The sequence below is a fragment of the Schistocerca gregaria genome, chromosome 3, assembly GCF_023897955.1.
Source record: "Schistocerca gregaria isolate iqSchGreg1 chromosome 3, iqSchGreg1.2, whole genome shotgun sequence".
NCBI lineage: Eukaryota > Metazoa > Arthropoda > Insecta > Orthoptera > Acrididae > Schistocerca > Schistocerca gregaria.
Genome location: NC_064922.1, coordinates 754,701,163 through 754,724,789, shown reverse-complemented (window position 1 = coordinate 754,724,789; position 23,627 = coordinate 754,701,163). Strand labels below are relative to the sequence as shown.

General features: G+C 40.0%; 1 protein-coding gene across 4 annotated transcripts in view; it reads left to right on the top strand.

Moving 5' to 3' along the window:
- Positions 1-23,627, top strand: part of LOC126353929 (uncharacterized protein C2orf42 homolog) — a 250,331-nt gene that overhangs the window by 94,782 nt on the left and 131,922 nt on the right. The gene's annotated exons all lie outside the window — the stretch shown is intronic.

Here is a 23,627-nt window from a genome sequence, read left to right as displayed (position 1 = left end):
ATCTTTTTGCTTATCCAGCTCCTACCACGACCATCACTACCTATTTTGCCCCCTTTTTGCGTCCTCACTTCCTTTATCCATTGCTGCCATCTTTCTGCTCCAGTTCAGAAAAGTATCCCTTTCACTGGCTGAAAACCAGTCCCACATCCTGTTTCTCAAACACTGCCTAAACCATGGAATCCACTCAAATGGCCCAACTGTAAAGATTCCTTGCTGTGGATCCCACCCCTCCTTTAACAATGACATAGACCTTTTCAGAGTCTGCCAGTTCCGGACTCTCACAAACCTGGTCCTGCGAAAACGCATCTCCATGGCACAGGCACCCCAGGACCACAAGTGCTCCCTCCACAAGCTACTACTGCTCTGCAGTCCCTGCTCCGTATGTCACACCTGTGATATTGAATCCCTTGCTCTCCAGCACCCGGAGGAGCATTCCAGACACCACCTCCATAAGTTATCCAACCTGCTGACAACCTACTGCTGCCTCATGGCACCACTACTGGAACCCCTATTGCACCTACAGTGTTCCTCATCCACCCCTCATAGCAGCTAAAACCTGCCTAGCTGACCTTTTCAACTTGCCACATCTCCCAAAACTCCCTATGAACCATTCATCAAATCCAGAGCCAAAACATTCCTGTAACACTGTTATTAATCTTTCTACCAAAACCCTCAGCTCCACAGAAGTTTCAGTCCTATCCATAGGTCTTACCTTTAGCCCTAAATCAACATTTGACCATGCTGGACATGTCAAACCTACTCTTTTTCTCTCAATCCATGCAATGGAAGGACTTCTTTGCTGCCAGTCTCTCCACCAGAACCACCCTAATTCCGACATTGAAACCGCCCTCTTCCAGTTCATACCACAATCAAACTGTGATCCTGCTGCCCTCCCACCCAACCACCCGCTGCTCCCCTTCCACGAAGTCCTTACCTCCAACTGAGCCTCAATATCTATTCCCAGGTCCATTCCTCAGAACACCAACCTTTCAGTAAAAGAAAGAACATCCATACACAACCTTACAACAAATCCTACCATAATCAAATGATCTGCAGAGAAAGTTTCCACCACTGTTGTTATGAATCACAGTGGCTACCTGGCAGAAGGCCTCTGAAAATTATCTGACTACTCCACCTGTAAACTCTGACAGAGTGATCCCATCCCAGAAGTCCAGTACCTGCTTAAAGCCTTGGGCCTTACCCAGAACATCTTCCCTGAATCCATTTCCCTCCTCACCCCTATGACACCCTGCACACCCACCTCCTACGTAATCCCTGAAATCCACAAACCCATTGAATCATGGCTGCCCCAAGTGGCTGGTTATTGTGTCCCCACTGAAAGAATTTCAGTCCTCATTGAGTAACGTCTCCAATCAGTTGCTCATCATCTAGCCTCCCATGTCAAAGACACCAATCACTTCCTTCAACAACTCTCCACAATACCCACCCCTTTACCTCCTGGATCCTGCTCAACACTGTTGACACCACCTCCCTCTACACCATCATCAACATCCCTCATGTCCATGGCCTTACCGCTATTGAACACTACCTTTCCCAGCATCCTCCAGACTCCAAACTTACTATTTCTATCCTCATTCACCGTACTAATTTTATCTTAACCAACTACTTCTCATTTCAAGGGAAGGGATATAAACAAATCCACAACACAGCCATGGGCACCCATTGGAGCTGTCCTATGCCACCTTTTTATGGGCCAGCCAGAGGAGACCCTCCTAGCCTCCCGAAACACCAAACCCCTTGTCTGCTTCAGGTCCATTGATGACATCTTCATGATCTGGACTCAGGTCCACGACACCCTATCTTCATTCCTTCACAGTCTCAACACCTTCTGTCCCATCCGCTTCACGTGGTACTCCTCAACCCAGCATTCCCTTTCCTAGATGTTGACCTCCTTCTCTCTGATGACTTCATCCGCACCTCAGTCCACATTAAACCCACCAACTACCAACAGTACCTGCATTTTGACAGTTGTCATATTCCTTTCATAATTAAAAAAAAAAAACTCCATATAGGCTGGCTACCTGTGGACATTGTATCTGCAGTGAAAAAAACTCCCTCGCTCAGTATGCTGAGGAGTCTCACCGAGGCCTTCACAGACAGGCACTCCCCACAGTTTTAAACATTTTTGGAAGGTGACTATCAGCAGCTGTCAAGTAATGTATAAAATGCACATTTGACCATCAGCTGCTTTTATTTTAAACCCTTTCCTTCATGGATCATCATCACCGGTAAGGGTTAAATTTGTTTAAGCCACAACATTACATTTTTCATTACTTAAATAATGTGTAGAGTATGACGTGAATATCAATATACAACACAGGACTATTAGAAGCAAATATACTAATAGCAAGTGTACACAGAGCAGTACTGAAGAGCAGATCAGGTGTGAACCTTGCCCAATCCACCCACCCAGCACTTCCTGTTCCAGTTGTGTCACAGGTTTATCCTACCCCATCAGGGGTTGGGCCACCTCTGAAAGGAGCCATGTCGTTTACTAGCTCTTCTGCAATCATTGCACAGCTTCTTGTATTCCAATCAACTATACACCAGGATGAACAGCCAGAACAAAATTGTGGCTAAAAGCAAAGTAGACTACTCTGTGGTACAACATGCAGCTGAAGACAATACATTCAATTTCAATGGCTGCTTCACTACCCAAGCCATCTAGATCCTTCCATCCACCACCAGCTTCTCTGAACTGCGCAGATGGGAGTTATTCTTACAACACATTCTCCACTCTCGTAATTATCCCAGCCTCAACCTATGGTAACACACTGTCCCCGTGTCCTCCACCCAACGATTTCCACCCACTTGATTGTATCATCTCCTCCCCATTCTGACCTCCCATCCTGTTTATTTGCAGCCCTTTGCCAATGCATCTACCTGTCTTTCTTAACTTCTCTCCTTTTTTGTTACCATTTGCCCCACCTCCCTGCCCCACTACCTCCTGGCACTGCACTATTGGCAGTCTAGTCTGTGAGTACTCCACCAGACAGCATTCGTCTTTCCCCCCACCTGTCCACTACTATTCCTTCCCCTTACCCTCCGCAACCGTCTCCAGATTGTTGCTTGCATCTCACATGAAGTTGCATTCCAGCCCAAGATGCTGGAGTTGGTGTTCTTTTTTTCTCTTTTATGTGTGTTTGCGCGCGCGCGTGTCTGTGTGTGTGTGTGTGTGTGTGTGTGTGTGTGTGTGTGTGTGTGTGTGTGTTGGTGGGGGGGGGGGGGGGGGGCAGTGTGCCCATATGTTTCAGCAGTGACATTGTAGCTCATATTTTTTTTGCTGCAAAAGTTTGTGGTTGTGATGTTGAAATTGCTCCTATTTTAGCACCTGCCTGTTGATATCTAGGTAGCTAAGGGACAAATAAAAAGGGTGTGAATAATAATTACCTTCATTGAGAACACAGCTAATAACCACACTTTGACTAAAGGCAATAATTGCATTCCTTAATTTTTCGGAAGATGGCACTGTGTCCAGTGGTGTTTTAGAAGAAGTGTGGCTCTTGGTTTCAAGATATGCACTTACAGAGATAAAGTAGTAAGTGTGGACATAGAAAAGGGTTCCTTTATGCATGGTCATTCTATGTGTGAGTTACGGTTTATGTTTGTCATGTGAAAATTCGAGGTAGTGGCAAACATCTGTGATCTTGGAAAATTGATTCTCAATACTTTACGAGCAGTCTTTTATCAGATGAAACTTGTCTCTCTTCTGACATGTCTCTTTGTGGCCTCAAGTCATAAGACTGACACACAGTTAATTAAGGGGAGAAATACTGACTGTATCTGTAGAATTCATCCTGGGTCATGCAGAGTGATAAGCACCTTAACAGAGACTTAGGTTAGCTTTGACGTTCTTGGAGTTCTCAAGCTGAGGGCTGATCAGTGCAATCTCCTTTCTATAACTGTACATTCTGAAACCTTGTAGCAACCTGACGCAGAGTGGGTAACTTGGCTTAACAGTTCAAGTGGCAAGGATAGCGAGAGATGGAAGGCTGTCAACGTGACAGTGACCAAAATATAGAGGAATTGTTGCATACCTTTTCATGTTAGGCTTGTTCAGATGCCTGGGGCTTTGCCTGAGGTGACATATTTAGCAATATCTTCTCATTATAAATACATTGAATCTAAAATAGCAACAATTACCACATCTAGTACTTAATTTGTTCTTCTGAAATGTGTCCAAACAATTATAAAACATTGTGTTGACTAGTCCATTTAGAAGTCTGCCAAATCTGAGAGGGCTAATACAGTATACTATCGATTACTCAGGTTAATGTGGGGGAAAAGATAAATAAATAATTGAAAAACATGAATAACAAGATATTTTCAAACATGTATTTTTGTTGAAATGTTTATCCCAGTTCTTTGCGTAGGTACTGTAGGCTTCTTTATTTATTAAAATTGTCAGATGTTGATCTGCTTCTTAGTTGAGTTGGCATTTTTTCTCATGGAATTTTGAATTTTTCTTGCAACAATAGTGTCCTGGTCATGAAACCCCCTGTGGCCCTTATAATTTAGAAGAGTACCAACACATTGCATTGAAGTACAGCGATGATAAGGTCACCGCCTTCATTCACACATTCATATTCACTGTCCTCTTCTTTGTTTTGTTGTGAAGCAGCGGTCACAATTTCAGTGTCACACATTTACTGGAAGACGGTTTCACATACATTGGTTGTCAGCCATTCATTATGATTTTCTTCATTGACATCTTCAAAACCATTTAAACCTGTTGCTAGAGATATTATTTGTGCTGTTGTTATTTCTTCTTTCACTGAAACCTTGTAAATCACTTTCTTCTATATATACCAGAATTTTCCTTCATGATTGAACTAGTGTATGTGGCTTGACTTCCTGTCAGGCATCAGAAATCCTTTGTATGGCACCTAGAATTTAAACTTGTTTCAGAACACCACCAAATCATCCTCATCAGACCAGCCCAGTAGTGCCATTTTACCGAAGCAGCTGCACTGTTGTCCATTGACTGTATAATAGCAGTCATGTTAGGAGGTAAAAACTTAGTTACAATGAGACCATAATCACAAGAATCCACATTGGGATGTGAAGGAGTGTTATCAACCAATAGAACAGCCTTCTGTGTCAATCCTTTCTCCTCTAGAAATAACCAAACTTGTGGTACAAAATGTGAGCGGAACCAGTTTCTGAACAATTCACTATCCATTCATGCTCCTTTTCAGTTGTAATAGTGCACAGGGAGACCCTTAGCTGCAATATCCTTTTTAGCTCCAATGTCCTTGAATGATCAGAGATTTTTTGTTTCCTATTACTAGTAGTTTCACGTTGTTGTTCCCACAAGCATTAGTGGTGAGAAATTCTCTTCTTCTACACTTGAACTGAGGTGTTCTCCTCGCACAGTAAGTTTGCAAATTCCATGATATTGTTTGCATCTGGTTAGCCATCCAGATGAGACATTAAATTCTCCCTCTAACCCTAGAGCTTCATGAAAACATTTAGCTTTTTCAGTACACATAATGTCTGAAACAATGACACCTTCTGCTCAATTTTGGCTAAACCATTGCAAAAGAGCAGCATCTAATTCAGCAAATGTAGATGATCTCTTCATGCTTTTCTGTGCAGATGGTGTAGAACTAGAATTGCATTTTCTGACAAAATCCTGTATTTTCTGCTTATTCTTTTTAAAGTCCCAAACAGCTTCCAATAGCATAATCAGCACTTGGTTTGCAGCTGTTTTCACCTTCTAAATTATTCCTGATTTTTATTTTAATATCAGCAAATATTTCTTTCATTTGTCCATTGTCTCTTTTTACAGATTTACTTTAACTTGCTTTGTTGACACTTACATGCCAATTAACAGCAGAAAATGCCAACCAACATGGATTTCGAAAACATCAATCATGTGAAACCCAACTTGCGCTTTTCTCACATGACATACTGAAAGCTTTAGATCAAGGCAGTCTGGTAGATGTAGTATTTCTTGATTTCCGAAAAGCGTTTGACTCGGTACCACACCTAAGCTTATTGTCAAAAGTACGATCATGTGGGGTATTGAGTGGAATTTGTGACTGGATGAAGGACTTTACTGTGGGGAGGACATGCCATGGAGACTATTCATCCGATTTAGAAGTAATTGTGGGTGTGCCCAGGGAAGTGAGTTGGGACCCTTGTTGTTTGTTTTTATTAATGACCCTGCAGACAGTATTAATAGAAAAATCAGGCTGTTTGCAGATAATGCAATTATCTGTAATGAGGTACTATCTGAAAGAAGCTGCATAAATATTCAGTCAGATCTTGATAACATTTCAACATGGTGCAGAGATTGGCAACTTGCTCTAAAAATTCAGCAGTAGTAACCGATTGAACAAATGCACCAGGCACTTGTCTTATACAGGCATTGTCAACGGCAGTGCTGTATTGTGCCTGTTTACATCTCTCTGTATTTGAGTACGCATACCTATACCAGTTTCTTTGTCACTTCAGTGTAGACAACTGAATTTGTATTAGATTTACATGGAACAGGTTGACTGATAACAATGGAAATGGTACTCTGTTGTCAAGTGGCAGTCATTTGAACAATGGAAATGGCAATTATTGTCACACTATGGGTTGTTTGTTATTGTTTGCTGGAGAAAAATATTGCACATGTCCCCCCTCCACTGCCCTCTTTTTTGAAGATGCGTAAATGGTTCGCACATGAATAATTGGGAGTAGCAAAAGTTAGCTGAGTTAGTTACATCAATAAAGAGGCGGTAGAAAGGGTCATCTAAAGTCGAGACAATGAAAGCTGGCGAAGGAAGTAATTGTTAAGCTAGAGTTGCAAACCACTTTATATGGCATTGTTTTAATTAGCAGGAAGAACATAAGCCTCTTTAACAACAAAGAATGACAATAAGAATGGAAAATCACAAATGTTATGAGGATGAATAATGAGCTCCAAAAGACTGCTACCTACCTTTATTCTCACTGACACAGTACCAAAGTTGTTGAAGTACACTTCACCAGTTATTATTCCACTTGTAATTCTTTGTGTACCTTAAGTGTATGTGGAACCTTGAGTGCCAACAGTCCATGCATGTCACCGTGATGTACAAAATGCATGTTAAGCACTGCAGATTTGTGCTATTGAATAAACTTGCAGAAATGCACACAGTATAATGGACGATGATTTGGAATAATGCTTACGACATCTATGGCAACAGAGAAGTTACACATGGCCTGCTGTTGTGTGAGATGATGTGTACCTCAGGAAACTCAGCCAGTCATGAAAGGTTATAGATTTGGTGAGCTGAGAGTTGATTACTGCTCCAGTCATGTATGGCTGTAAGCTCTGTGCATGCTACAATATGACCACTGTTTCAGATGATGATGGAGCACTGTGTGCCACATGGTGCAGGGTTCTTAGCTTAACAGTTTGGATGGTAAGGCAAGTACAAATCTCTGTTAAAAGCCTCAACTTAAATGTGTGCCTCATGTTGATGGGGCATGTATCGGGCAACCTCTGGGACAATAAAATAGATTTCTTGTACCTACATGAAAAAAATGTTGCATCCTTTACAGTGACAGTGGAAAAGATTGAAAAAATGCATGTTTCTGTGTGGAAACATAAAAATAGTGGCAACTCAAATACGTGTACTTGCTAGTGTATTTGAAAGATTGCACTTGCACAAACAAAGAAATGGAGAATACCAACACAACAATAACCAGATCATTAAAAAGGGCAAATAGCACACAAACATAACTCGCAGTGAGCAGCAAAAGACGAATATTAAACCAAAAAACCAGGCCAAAAAGGGAAAACTCTAAAGCCATCATGCATATAGAATAGCCAAAGACACGTGCGCCAAAGCTGTGAACCTAGAAATTTGCCTGAAGCAATGGAATTGTAAGTTAATCTGAGCAAACCTACTCAGACTCACAAAACAAATGAAGAGGAAAAGGAATGGGGGAAATTATGGAAAAACACGTACAAAAAGTCACCCAGTACAATGAGGCAGTCAAACTGTGATCCAGGACAACTGGGAAATCCGGTATAAACCTGTCAATTTTTTCATCTGGGAAACACCTGGGAATGTTTTAAGATTCTGGGAATTTTCCATAATTTTGGCTGGTAAGAACTGATATTCTAACAAATAATTTGACTTCATCCCACTACTGCAGAATAACACTGCAGTAACAAAACATAAATGAGAGAAGAAAAAAAATAAAACTTTAGTTGTAAAGAAAATGCGCTATTTATAACAAGAAAATGATAGTGCACGTACAAGCATGTGCTGACAGCATAATGTGTCAAAGGCTTTAGGACAAAGACTATACAATACATCGTAGAAACAAACTGCATTTGGTGAGTGTGACATCATAATTGTGTATGTTTCTAATAAGTCAAGGGAAAATATTGCAAATGATGTTCGGAGAAGCTGTACTTACAAAGTAAATTTCCTCGACAGTAAGATGAATTATGTAACTTGTGAGAATGTGTGATGAATTTTGTAAATCGTGGAGAGTCTGACTCTATCAAAACTTAGCAATTTGAGGAGCAGGATTGGCCACTTAGAAAACTTTCAGGCCCAGAAGACCAGCCATTTATGCCATCATTTAAAATTTTACTAGCCCATTTATGTTTGATTTATCTTAAAGGAACACACACTAAAAAAGGCCAATCTTCTATGTTAGTTTTTCATATTTATGGTAGTTTTTTCATAGCTTAAAAATTGTGCAATAATGATGACAAGAAGTTCTTGAGCAATTTCACAGGTAATCGACATTTGTGCAGAAAAGTCGAAGTGCTGGACAGAACCTGTATTCAGCCAGGTAACCCTGAAATGTTCGGTGCACAGAAGCAAGTCTTCTGGTCCAGACTGTATACCAGTTAGGTTCCTTTCCGAGTATGCTGATGCATTAGCTCCATACTTAACAATTATATACAACCGTTCGCTCGACGAAAGATCCGTACCCAAAGACTGGAAAGATGCACAGGTCACACCAATATTCAAGAAAGGTAGTAGGAGTAATCCACTAAATTACAGGCCCATGTCGTTGACGATGATATGCAGCAGAATTTTAGAACATGTATTGTGTTCGAACATTATGAATTACCTACAAGGAAATGGTCTATTGACACACAGTCAACATGGGTTTAGAAAACATCGTTCCTGTGAAACACAACTAGCTCTTTATTCACATGAAGTGCTGAGTGCTATTGACAAGGGATTTCAGATCGATTCCGTATTCCTGGATTTCCGGAAGGTTTTTGACACTGTACCACACAAGCTGCTCATACTGAAATTGTGTGCTTATGGAATATCATCTCAGTTATGTGACTAGATTTGCGATTTCCTGTCAGAGAGGTCACAGTTCATAGTAATTGACAGAAAATCATTGAATAAAACAGAAGTGATTTCAGGCGTTCCCCAAGGTAGTGTTATAGGCCCTTTGCTGTTCCTTACTTGTATAAACGATTTGGGAGACAATCTGAGCAGCTGTCATCAGTTGTTTGCAGATGACGCTGTCATTTATTGACTAATAAAGTCATCAGAAGATAAAAACAAACTGCAAAACGATTTAGAAAAAATATCTGAATGTTTCGATAAGTGACAGTTGACCCTAAATAACGAAAAGTGTGAGGTACATCCACGTGAGTGCTAAAAGGAACTTGTTAAACTTTGGTTACGCCATAAATCAATCTAATCTAAAAGCCGTAAATTCAAGTAAATACCTAGGTATTACAATTATGTACAACTTAAATTGGAAAGAATACATAGAAAATGTTGTGGGGAAGGCTAACCAAAGGCTGCGTTTTATTGGCAGGACACTTAGAAAATATAACAGACGTACTAAGGAGACTGCCTACACTACGTTTGTCTGTCCTCTTTTAGAATACTGCTGCACAGTGTGGGATTCCAACCATTTAGGACTGACAGAGTACATTGAAAAAGTTCAAAGAAAGGCATCACGTTTTGTGTTATCGTGAAACATGGGAGAGAGTGTCACAGAAATGATACAGGATTTGGGCTGGAAATCATTAAAAGAAAGGCGTTATTCATTGTGACGTAATCTTCTCACGAGATTTCAATCACCAACTTTCTCCTCCGAATACAAAAATGTTTTGTTGACACCAACCTGCATAAGGAGGAACGATCACCACGGTAAAATAAGGAAATCAGAGCTCGTACGGAAAGATATAGGTGTTTATTCTTTCCGCGCGCTATACGAGATTTGAATAATAGAGAATTGTGATGGTGGTTTGATAAACCCTCTGCCAGGCACTTAAATGTGATGTGCAGAGTATCCATGTAGATGTGGATGTAGATGTAGAAATTTGTGATCTTGCTTGTCAGAAATATTCAGCTGCTGCAGTTTAAGCTGTGCTCATAGGATCCTGCCTAACCACACACTTGAAAAAAAGAGCAAAAATTTTTTGAGGACCAGTATTACATCTGAAAGCTTAGAATTCTTTGATGAAAAATGTTATCTAGTAGTCGTATTTTTTGAAGCAAGAATACGTATGTGCCATAGTTTTCTGAATCGAAGTTCACTGCCAGGCCACTCGGAATGCAACGACAGCCTGTTTCCATATCAAAGCATGGGCATCGCACTTATATGTTTGTGTTCTGTGTACAGAAACTACCATGCTGTAATTGGTGAACCTGTATTTGTACTCTCATAATATTAAAATCTGCAGTGTACGTGTTTCCAAGCATTAAGGGTCTTTCCAAAAAGTGTTACTTTCTCCTGGGAGAGCTGGGAAGTTCTACACTGATGTTTAAATCTTTACCATTAAGGACTGATACATGTTATAGCTCTGAGCGGAAGTATATTATCAATTACACAGCAAAAATGTACTTTCACCCAGAAAAACTTTATTTTTAACCAGGAAATCTTCTAATAATCTTTTTTTCTTGCCTGCCGCATATACACCCTGTCCGTATTGAGGAACGAAGTCCAAACAGCAATTTGTATAAAAGTAGATTACAGCCTATCAAACATAAATACAAGTGATGATGAAGACACTTGTAACCAAGTCAAATTTATAGCTCGTGAAGTAAGTCACAAAAAACTAAAGGACACGGAAAGCAAACACCCAAGTGTTGGATGACAGATGAAATTCTACAACTGTTTGGTTGCAGAAGATCCTTCAAAAGTAAAGGCTTCCTAACGTACAGAAAATTGCAGAAAGTAAGGAAGTACGCAATGCAAAATCATCGTCTTCCAAAAATAAAGGTGAAACAATTACTAACAAAGAGATAGAGGGGCTGGCCAGTACTTACCTCAGCTCAGTACAGCCGATAGAAACACAAAAAACAACCGAAAATTTAAGCTCCTAGCTTTCGGAATAAATGTTCCTTCATCAGGGAGGAGAGAGGGGAAAGAAAGGGAAGAAGGGAAAGTGGATTTAGTTACTCACAACCCAGGTTATGAAGCAACAGGGAAAGGAAAACAGGGAAGGTAGCAAGGATGGAGGCATGGTTGTCCCTCTGACAACCATGCCTCCATCCTTGCTACCTTCCCTGTTTTCCTTTCCCTGTTGCTTCATAACCTGGGTTGTGAGTAACTAAATCCACTTTCCCTTCTTCCCTTTCTTTCCCCTCTCTCCTCCCTGATGAAGGAACATTTATTCCGAAAGCTAGGAGCTTAAATTTTCGGTTGTTTTTTGTGTTTCTATCGGCTGTACTGAGCTGAGGTAAGTACTGGCCAGCCCCTCTATCTCTTTGTTAGTAATTGTTTCACATCTTTATATGAGATTTTCCATTAATTAGTTAAAAATAAAGGTGAAACTGAAATAGAACAGTGAACATGAAAATCATGACTCATTGAACATTACAAGAAAGTAAGGCGAGCAACAGGGATTGACCACAGCAGTGGTAGTAGACACCTCATAAAAAGAGGGCCCAACAACCTCTATAGCACTGGAAAGAAGCTGGGTGAATGGAAGGACTACATTGAAAATCGTTTCTGGCACAATAAAAGTGCTGATCATGGCGTCTGGGAGAGTGGTGGTATGAATATCACAAGAGCAGATGTAGAGTATGCCATAACAATATCAAAGAATGGGACTAAATGCACATAAGGTACTAAATTTGCTCAAGGATGGACAGTTTCTTTCCTCAGGAGTTGGTTTGCTCAACATTATGTATTGTGTGGAATCATACCACACGACTCCTGAAATCAACATTTGTACCACTTCTCAAAAAATGTAAAGTGCAGCAATGACAGCAGAATGATCAGTTTTATGAGTCATGTCCTCAAGCTATTCCTTAAAATACTACATTTGAGCATGTTCCATAAATGTGACGAGAGCATTAGAGATTCTGTGTTCAGATTCCAGAGTGGTCTCGGTACTTGGGAGGTGTTCAAGTATTATTTCATTGATTTTGTGATATTAATGTCAATGTTTGTCCTTGTTTCATTAATTGTGAGAAAGCTTTTGACTCTGCTCAGCTTGGTGAACTGATGCATATTTTAGGTGGACTGGGACTGGATGCTAGTGACATCTTGGTGATAGGTATGTGTGAACTGGAACAAAAGTGTTAGTGTGTATGTCAGTTTACAGAATTAGTATTGATTTTGAAAGGAGTCTACCAGGGATGCACTCTCCCCATTACTGTTTAAAATCATTTCTGAAAAGTTTTTTGGGATGCTGTTGACAGGAAATATCGAGAGGTTGTTAATGACGTTATCATCAGTAACATCAGGTACGCTGATGACACTGTCATACTTGCAACCAGGCTGGAAGATCTTCAAGAACTACTAAGTACTATTACTGAAGAGAGTAACGCCATGGGATTATGTATAAATGCCAAGAAGACAAAATTGATAGTTGTCAGCAGAAACAGAGGTGAAATGCATGGCACTCTTAAATTCGGCAGTGATAATATAGAATGTTTTTCATCACAGAAATATGTTGGGTGCCAAATCAGTGCAGAATTGAACAAGGCAGAGAAGTTCTTCCTGGAAAATGAAGAACGTTCTGACTAGCTGTGATGTAAGTATTTCATTTCACACTGGGCTACTTCAGTGCTATGTGTTCAGTATCTTACTGTATGGAGTTCTGTCATGGACACTTACTACAGTATTGTGTATGAAACTGGAGGTATTTGAAATATGGGCATATCAAAGTTAAAAGTGTGGCAGTGCTGTGGCCCATGAGCAAAGAATTAGAAATTCTCACTATCATCAGAAGAAGAAAACTAGAGTACTTTGCCCTTATAATATGCAATAACAAACACCACCTGTCACAACTAATACAAGACAAGCCAGGAAAGGAAGTATCATTTCATTCCACCACCACTGCAGCACTAGTGTCACAGTTCCATACTTTCACACTCATCTTTCTGGTTCATTGTCTTTCCACTGATGACATTACAGCCATATTCTGTGGTTTTCGCATTTGTTAGTGATGGTTCAAAATGATTTAAGACACTCTCTGAACCCACCAAATGTGAAGTACATTCTGTAATATGAGTGGTTTTTTTTATGCAAAAAATGTTAAACTAGGTGAAATTCACCATCGGTTTGCAGAGATGTAATGATTGCCAGAATGGTGAGAAAGTGGGTGAGACAGTTCAATGATGTCTATCTACATCTACATTTATACTCCTCAAGCCACCCAACGATGTGTGGTGGAGGGCACTGTACGTGCCACTGTCATTACCTTCCCTTCCTGTCCCAATTGCGTATGGCTCGCGGGAAGAACGACTGCCAGAAAGCCTCTCTGCATGCTCGAATCTCTCTAATTTTACATTCGTGATCTCCTTGGGAGGTATAAGTAGGGGGAAGCAGTATATTCGATACCTCATCCAGAAACACACCCTCTCGAAACCTGAACAGCAAGCTACACCATGATGCAGAGTGCCTCTCTTGCTGAGTCTGCCACTTGAGTTTGCTAAACATCTCCGTAACGCTATCACGCTTACCAAATAATCCTGTGACGAAACGTGTCGCTCTTCTTTGTATCTTCTCTATCACCTCTGTCAACCCAACCTGGTACGGATCCCACACCGATGAGCAATACTCAAGTATAGGTCGAACAAGTATTTTTTAAGTCATCTCCTTTGTTGATGGACTACATTTTCGAAGGACTCTCCCAATGAATCTCAACCTGGCACCTGCCTTACCAATGATTAATTTTATATGATCATTCCACTTCAAATTGTTCCGTACGCATACTCCTAGATATTTTACAGAAGTAACTGCTACCAGTGTTTGTTCCGCTATCATATAATCATACAATACAGGATCCTTCTTTCTATGTATCAGCAATACATTACATTTGCCTATGATAAGGGTCTGTTGCCGATCCCTGCACCAAGTGCCTATCTGCTGCAGATCTTCCTGCATTTTGCTGCAATTTTCTAATGCTGCAACTTCTCTGTATACTACAGCATCATATACAAAAAGCCGCATGGAACTTCCGACACTATTTACTAGGTCATTTATATATTTTGTGAAAAGCAATGGTCCTGTAACATTCCCCTGCAGCACGTCGGAGATTACTTTAACGTTTTTAGATGTCTCTCCATTGAGAACAACATGCTGTGTTCTATTTGCTAAAAACTCTTCAGTCCAGCCACACAGCTGGTCTGATACTTCGTAGGCTCTTACTTTGTTTATCAGGTGCCAGTGTGGAACTGTATCGAACGCCTTCCGGAAGTCAAGGAAAATGGCATCTACGTGGGATCCTGTACCTAATATTTTCTGGGTCTCATGAACAAATAAAGCAAGTTGGGTCTCCCACGATCGCTGTTTCTGGAATCCATGTTGATTCCTACAGAGTAGATTCTGGGTTTCCAGAAATGACATGATATGCTAGCAAAAAACATATTCTAAAATACTACAACAGATCGATGTCAGAGATATAGGTCTATAGTTTTGGGCATCTTCTCAACGACCCTTCGTCAAGACTGGGACTACCTGTGCTCTTTTCCAATCATTTGGAACCTTCCGTTCCTCTAGAGACTTGCGGTACATGGCTGTTAGAAGAGGGGCAAGTTTTTTCGCATACTCTGTATAGAATCGAACTGGTATCCCGTCAGGTGCAGTGGACTTTCCTCTGTTTAGTGATTTCAGTTGCTTTTCTATTCCTTGGACACTTATTTTGATGTCAGCCATTTTTACGTTTGTGTGAGGATTTAGAGCAGGAACTGCAGTGCAGTCTTCCTCTGTGAAACAGCTTTGGAAAGAGTTGTTTAGCATTTCAGCTTTACGCGTGTCATCCTCTGTTTCAATGCCGTCATCATCCCAGAGTGTCTGGATATGATTTAACGTAAAACCAGAACTTCCTAGGATTTTCTGTCAAGTCGGTACATAGAATTTTACTTTCAAATTCACTGAACGCTCCATGCATAGCCCTCCTTACAATAACTTTGACATCGTTTAGCTTCTATTTGTCTCAGAGGTTTTGGCTGTGTTTAAACTTGCAGTGAAGCTCTATTTGCTTTCACAATAGTTTCCTAACTTTGTTGTTGAACCATGGTGGATTTTTCCCGTCCCTCACAGTTTTACTTGGCACGTACCTGTCTAAAATGCATTTTACGATTGCCATGAACTTTTTCCATAAACACTCAACATTGTCACTGTCAGAACAGAAATTTTCATTTTGATCTGTTGGGTAGTCTGAAATCTCCATTCTATTGCTCTTACTAAACAGATAAACCTCCCTCACTTTTTTTATATTCCTATTTACTTTCATATTCAGGCATTGCAATGGCCTTATGATCACTGATTGCCTGTTCTGCGCTTACAGAGTCGAAAAGTTCGGGTCTGTTTGTTATCAGTATGTCCAAGATGTTATCTCCACAAGTCTGTTCTGTGTTTAATTGCTCGAGGTAATTTTCGGATAGTGCACTCAGTATAATGTCACTCAATGCTCTGTCCCTACCACCCGTCCTAAACATCTGAGTGTCCCAGTCTATATCTTGTATATTGAAATCTCCATCTAAGACTATTTATGTGAAATGTATTCCAGATTTTCTCTCAGTTGTTCTGCCACTAATGCTGCTGAGTTGGGAGGTCAGTAAAAGGAGCCAATTATTAACCTAGCTCAGTTGTTGAGTGTAACCTCCACCCATAATAATTCACAGGAACTATCCACTTCTACTTCACTACAGGATAAACTACTAGTAACAGCGACAAACATGCCACCACTGGTTGCATGCAATCTATCCTTTCTAAACACCATCAGTGCCATTGTAAAAATTTTGACAGAATTTATCTCTGGCTTCAGCCAGCTTTCCGTACCTATAACGATTTCACGATTGCTGCTTGGTCCTCACATGCCCTGACTTTTCCCCGCACCCTTTGAGGCTGTTGCCCTTTCTGTACTTGCCCGAGGCCATCTAACCTAAAAAACTGCCCAGTCAACGCCACATAACCCCTGCTACTTGTGTAGCTGCCTGCTGTGTGTAGTGGACTTCTGACCTATCCAGTGGAACCCGAAACCCTCCACCTTATGGAGCAAGTCGAGGAATCTGCAGCCCACATGGTCCCAGAACCGCCTCAGCCTCTGATTCAGACTGTCCACTCGGCTCTGTACCAAAGGTCTGCTGTCAGTCCTGTCGACAATGCTGCAGATGATGAGCTCTGCTTTCATCCTGCTAGCGAGACTGGCAGTCTTCACCAAATCACATAGCCGCCGTAAGCCAGAGATGATTTCCTCCGTTCCATAGCAACACACATCATTGGTGCCGACATGAGCGACCACCTGCAGATGGGTGCACCCTGTGCCCTTCATGGCATTCGGAAGGACCCTTCCCACATCTGGAATGACTCCCGCTGGTACGCACATGGAGTGCACATTGGTTTTCTTCCCCTCTTTTGCTGCCATATCCCTAAGGGGCCCCATTATGCACCTGATGTCTGAGCTCCCAACTACCAGTAAGCCCACCCTCTGCGACCACCCGGATCTTGCAGACTGACGGGCAACCTCTGGAACAGGACAAGCAGCCATGTCTGGCTGAAGATCAGTATCAGCTGGAGACAGAGACTGAAACCGGTACGTCAGACAAACTGGAGAGGCCTTCCGTTCAGCCCTCCGGAATGTCTTTCGTCCCCTGCCACACCTCGAGACGACGTTCCAGTATACCACGGGTGAGGGGTCAGCTTCAGTGTGGGCAGTATCCTGGCCACAGCCGTAGTCCAATCGGGGGATACGTGGGACGAGCTGGCCGTCTCCGACAAACCCCCATCCGGACATCACAGTGATGCCTATTGGCAAGAGCCTCAAGCTGTGTGACCAAAGCCAACACTGCCTGAAGCTGGGAGCAAAGGGTTGCCAACTCAGCCTGCATCTGAACACAGCAGTTGCAGTCCCTATCCATGCTAAATTCTGTTGTGCAAAGAACGTCTGAACTAATCTACAGAGAGCACAAACAATTCGACACAAAATTTAAATGGTTATTAAAATACAAGATTGCCTAGTAAATGCAGTAATGCTGCTACTTGCGCACTGCTGACACACTGCTCAGCAGCAGAAGGAGGCTACGCGATTTTACACTATTCAGGCACTGAAACGCGATGCTGCAACTCTGAAATACTACAATACACCCGAAATTTATGAATTAAACAATGCAAGTACCCAAAAACACGCAAAACGATTGTTCATGAAGAAGCATGGAGAGGGTGACCTTTTGTCAATGATGGTTTAGTTGAGAAGGTGAAAGAGAAAATGCATGAAAACAGATGGTTCACAATAAGAATGCTTTGTTATGAGGTTTTTTTTCTTTTTTTTTCCTAAAATTGCAGTTACTTTTCAGAGGTGCGTGGCGCATCCAGGAAAGATCGATGGCAGACATGGTTCTCATAATAAAAACCTTAACCAGTTTCTTTAGTGTTGATTTGTTGTTTATGGCACATTTTGAAGCACAAAAAGTTTCATTTAATTTTTTTCAGTACTTCTTCCATCATTGCCCAAAAGTCAATATATTTATTCCATTCCAACCTCATTTCATCAAAAATGCATTTACTTTTTTTAAAAATCTCCTCACCAGTAACATGCACTGATAAAAGCTGACAAAATAGTAAATCTTTGTGCACATTCAGCATAACAATGCTTTCCATATTGCAGGAGCTGTGGGAAGTTTGTAGCATAATCCACCTAAAATGTAAATTTTGAACTTCCATTAATCATTGCAATACATTCCTCAGATTGGTCATTGCAATTTCCAAAATTCATAACATTTGACAGTGGAGCTTTTTTAAATTTGCTATTAAGTAAGATGCCCATAGGCACTTTTTATTGACCAATGTACAGGATTTAATAGATGTTTTTTGAATCTTCTATAATTCCAGCAGCTATTCAAAAATACATTTTTGAATAGGAAATGCACTGGTGTGCAAAACATCAGGACAAAAGTAACTTTTGTATGGTGTTTTATTACGAAGTAACATAGGTCGATAAAACTCAGTCAGTATGTAGAAATAACTGTTACAGTATAGTGCAGAAGTCAGCTGAAAGATGAACAATGAGAAGAACAGAAATGGCACTTCCTTTCAAAGACAATAATTACACTGAAGTTACCGCAATTTATGATGGTCCCCTGGGCATTACAAAATGCTGTACACAGTTCTTAGTAGGGCCCCTTTTCACCTGTTGCACAATGTAGCAGTTGTCTGCTGCTTTAGTTGACCGGTTGACCATCTCCTCTCCTTCAGGCTGCAGTACTTGTTAGATTAGATTAGATTCATACTTGTTCCATAGACCATGAATACGACACTTCGTAATGATGTGGAACATGTCAGGTTAGTAAAAGATGTCTGTACAAGATATTACATTACACAAAATATTGCATGACACTAATATTTAAGTTGGTTTTTTTCCTCCCTTAATTTATATCTAAAAGTTCAGCCAATGAGTAGAAGTAGTTGTCATCTAGAAATTCTTTTAATTTATTTTTAAATGTTGGTTGACTATCTGTCAGGCTTTTGATGCTGTTTGGTAGGTGACCAAAGACTTTTGTGGCAGCATAATTTACCCCTTTCTGTGCCAAAGTCAGATTTAACCCTGCATAGTGAAGATCATCCTTTATCCTAGTGTTATAGCTATGCACACTGCTATTATTTGTGAACTGGGTTGGATTATTAACAACAAATTTCATAAGTGAATATATATATACTGTGAGGTTACTGTGAGGATCCCTAGATCCTTAAATAGATGTCTGCAGTATGACCGTGGGTGGGCTCCAGCAATTATTCTGATTACACATTTTTGAGCAATAAATACTTTTGTACTTGACGATGAATTACCCCAGAATATGATGCCATACAAAAGCAGTGAATGAAAGTAGGCGTAGTAAGTTAATTTACTGAGATTCTTATCACCAAAATTTGCAATAACCCTAATAGCATATGTAGCTGAACTCAGACGTTTCAGCAGACCATCAATGTGTTGCTTCCAGTTTAACTTCTCATCAATGGACACACCTAAAAATTTTGAAAATTCTACCTTAGATACAGACTTCTGTTCAAAGACTATATTTATTACTGGAGTTGTGTCATTTACTGTACGGAACAGTATATACTGTGTTTTATCAAAATTTAAAGAGAGTCCATTTGCTGAGAACCACTTAATAATTTTGTGAAAACATCATTTACAATTACATCACTTAGTTCTTGGTTTTTGGATGTTATTACTATACTTGTATCATCAGCAAAAAGAACTAACTTTGCATCTTCATCATTGTGGAATGGTAAGTCATTAATGTATATCAAGAACAGTAAAGGACGTAAGACCGAACCCTGTGGGACCCCGTACTTGATAGCCTCCCAGTTTGAGGGAACAGCTGTTGTTTTAACATTACATGAACCACTTATTTCAACTTTCTGCCTTCTTCCAGTTAAGTATGAATTAAACCATTTGTACACTGCCCCCCTCAAACCATAATGATTTAGCTTATCTAAAAGAATTCCATGATTTACACAATCAAACCCTTTGAGTGATCACAAAAAATACCAATGGGTGATGTCCAGTTATTCAGAGCATTTAATATTTGATCAGTGAAAGCGTATATAGCATTTTCTGTTGAAAAGCCTTTCTGAAAACCAAACTGACATTTTGTTAGTACTTTATTTTTACAAATATGGGTGGCTACTCTTGAATACATTACTTTCTCAAAAATTTTTGATAGAGCTGTCAGAAGAGAGATTGGGCGAAAGTTGTTGAGATCCGACGTATCCCCCTTTTTATGCAATGGTTTTACAATGACATATTTCAGTCTATCAGGGAAAACACCCTGCTCCAAAGAGCTATTACATACGTGGCTGAGAATCCTTCTTATCTGTGGGGAACAAGATTTAAGTATCTTGCTGGAAATGCCATCAATTCCGTAAGAGCTTTTCAGTGAGTTTATTATTTTACTGATTTCAGAGGGAGAGGTTGGTGGAAATACAGTTGTTTCAAACTGCACAGGTATGGCCTCTTCTATTAGAAGCCTTGCCTCTTCTAGTGAAGATCTAGATCCTATTTTCTCCACAACATTTAAAAAATGATTATTGAAAATATTTTCAATTTCTGATTGTTTGTTAGTACACTTGTCATTCAGTTTTATGGCACTAAAGTCTTCCTGTGCTCTTGGTTGCCCTGTTTCCCTTTCAATAATATTCCAAATTGCTTTAATTTTATTATCGGAGTTACTGATCTCAGACATGATACAGATGCTTCTGGACTTTTTAATAACTTTTCTTAGTACTGCACAATAGTTTTTATAATATTGAACAATTTCGGGGTCAGTACTCCCTCTTGCTGTTAGATACAGTTCTCTTTTACGGTTGCAAGATATTCTTATTCCTTTAGTTAGCCAAGGTTTTTTGTATGTTTTCTTGGAATTATGTTTAACTATTTTCTTGGGAAAACAATTTTCAAATACCCTTAAAAATGTATCGTGAAATAAGTTATATTTCAAGTTTGCATCGGGTTCCTTATACACTTCATCCCACTCTAGCTGCTTTCCCTAAAGTTTGCAATATTTATATTGTTAATTGAATGCACTGCTTTGAAATTCTGATTTGATATACTGCATGGAGCTATGCCATGTACTGTAACTAGCTGTGCACCATGATCTGAAAGACCATTCTCAACAGGATAAGCATTTATGTCCTTAAACTTATCTTGATCCATAAAAAAGTTATCTATCAATGTCTTGCTGTTCTTTGTTATCCGAGTAGGAAAATCAATGACGGAGCTCAAATTGAAAGAACTGAGTAATACTACAAGGTCATTCTTCCTATTACACTCTTTCAGGGAATCAACATTGAAATCCCCACAAATGATAATTTGCTTCCCCCTGTCTGACAGATAGCACAACAAAGCATCCAAGTTTTCTAGAAATAGCTGGAAATTCCCTGAGGGGGACCTATACACCGTTACAATAATGAAAGTGCCATCATTTAGTTTTAGTTCAGTGGCACATGCTTCCATATGTTGCTCTACACAAAATTTTTTAGTTTCTAAATTGTATTCGCTGTGGAAGCTTTTGACATATATGGCAACTCCTGTGTTTCAGAATGTTTCCCATGCACTTGAAACAATGCTGTGATCAATACCAAACTCCTGGTCTACACTCGTCAAACTTAATCCTTCTTCCAGTTTCGTGATGATTGTTCCCCATGGGAAGCCATCCAAGTTTTGTCTCTGAGCCACGTTGTTATAAAGACCACTACCGCTAAGCACAGTAACTGCTCACTAGTTGTCACACCAGTGTCTCTTTGCTTTCCTGCTACTGTTGCATGTTGTAGGGGCCAGCCCCATTTGATGCTATAATCACACTGATCTCATGCCATCAGACTTCCAGTGTCTTGTGTATCACCGGTGGCAACATGTCCCCACATTTTGATTCATTTCTACCAATTAGTTGACATTTTATGTTACTTTGTCTAGATCATACTCAAATTTTGCAGAGCATTATGTGTTTTGTAAATAGGTATCTTCTTGAAACTTCCTGGCAGATTAAAACTATGTGCTGGACCGAGACTTGAACTCAAGTTCGAGTCTCAGTCCAGCACACAGTTTTAATCTGCCAGGAAGTTTCATATCAGCGCACATTCCACTGCAGAGTGAAAATTTCATTCTGAAAGGTATTTTTTTAATTTTCGTTTTGGCTTTCATTCACAAATGTGGTCTGTCTTCAGCATTTGCAGAAATAAAAGTAAATCAAAATAAATATTTATTTGTATTTTCATTTTACTTTGTGTGCGAAGGCACAGTTGTTTGCAGTTTTATATATCTGCACATACCTATTATAGGATCTATAGCTTCAGTATGATCTATTTTCTCTGTCATTGACAGATTTAACCATTTATCCATTGCTAAGATATTTTGGATTACTTTTTAACTCTGAATCAATAACACCCAGTAACTCGACCAATTCCCTCACTCATTTCTGGATTCACAAACAAAAGGATTGTAGGAACACTAGACTACATCATATAGAATTCTATAATAAGGCTGTTCAAAAACTAAGGTAACTTCTCAAATTGTGCGGGCAACGTACATTCGATTATCAGTCTTACACAATTCCCAAACATATGTTCACAGTTTCAAGTGTACAGCATACTTTGTTTTTGACAGATAGAAAGGTTAGGCGTGAGTTAGTGTGCTAGCAATTTTCGATTATTATAAAAAATGGAGCAAAGAATTTGCATCAAATTTTGTTTGAAAAATGGAATCAAGTGCTCTAAAACACTTGAATTGTTGGCAGTGGCATACAGTGTGTTTGCTATAAGTAAAAAAAGTTTGTTTACAAGTGGTACAAGCTCTTCCAAGATGGCCAAGAAGATGGCAGTGACGAACTTCGGACGCCCTAGCACATCAACAACAGATGATAATGTCGAGGAAAATTGTTTTGGAAAATAATCGAATTACCATGAGAGAAGTTACTGAGGATGTTGGGATACCAGTCGACTCATGTCATGCAATTTTTTCAGAAGTTTGGGCATGAGATGTTTGTCAGTAAAGTTTGTGCAAAAACTTCTCAGTTTTGATCAGAAGAACCGTTGCATGAGCATCACTCAGAAGCTCTTAAATGACGTCATTGATTATCCTGATTTGCTCAAAAGGGTCTTAACTGGTGACGAAACATGGGTTTACGTTTATGACATTGAAACCATAGCCCAATCATCCCAATGGAAGTATCACAGAAAGCCAAGACTGTAAAAAGCACACAAAGTTCGATCAAATGTTAAATTTTTGCTCCCAGTTTTTTAAGTTACTGTGGCATAGTGCATCATGAATGTTTGCCTCAAGGTCATATGGTCAATAAGGAGTATTACCTTGACGTTATGTGCCATCAGCGAGAAGCAGTATGTGGAAAATGTCTGGAATTGTGGAAAAACAATTCATGCTTTTGCATCACAACAACACACCTGCTCATTCATCAATGCTTGTGAGAGATTTTTTGGCCAAAAACAACATGGCAGTCTTGCCTCAGGCACCATATTCACCGGTGACTTTTTCCTGTTCCCAAAACTGAAGAGACTGATGAAAGGATGAAGATTTTCAATGAGTGAGGAAATAAAAACTGCATCGCTGAAGTACTCAAGGCTGTACCAAAAAAATGCTTATGAAAAGTGCTTCGAGGATTGGAGGACACATTGACACAAGTGTATTGTATCTGAGTTGGATTACTTTGAAGGGACAACAT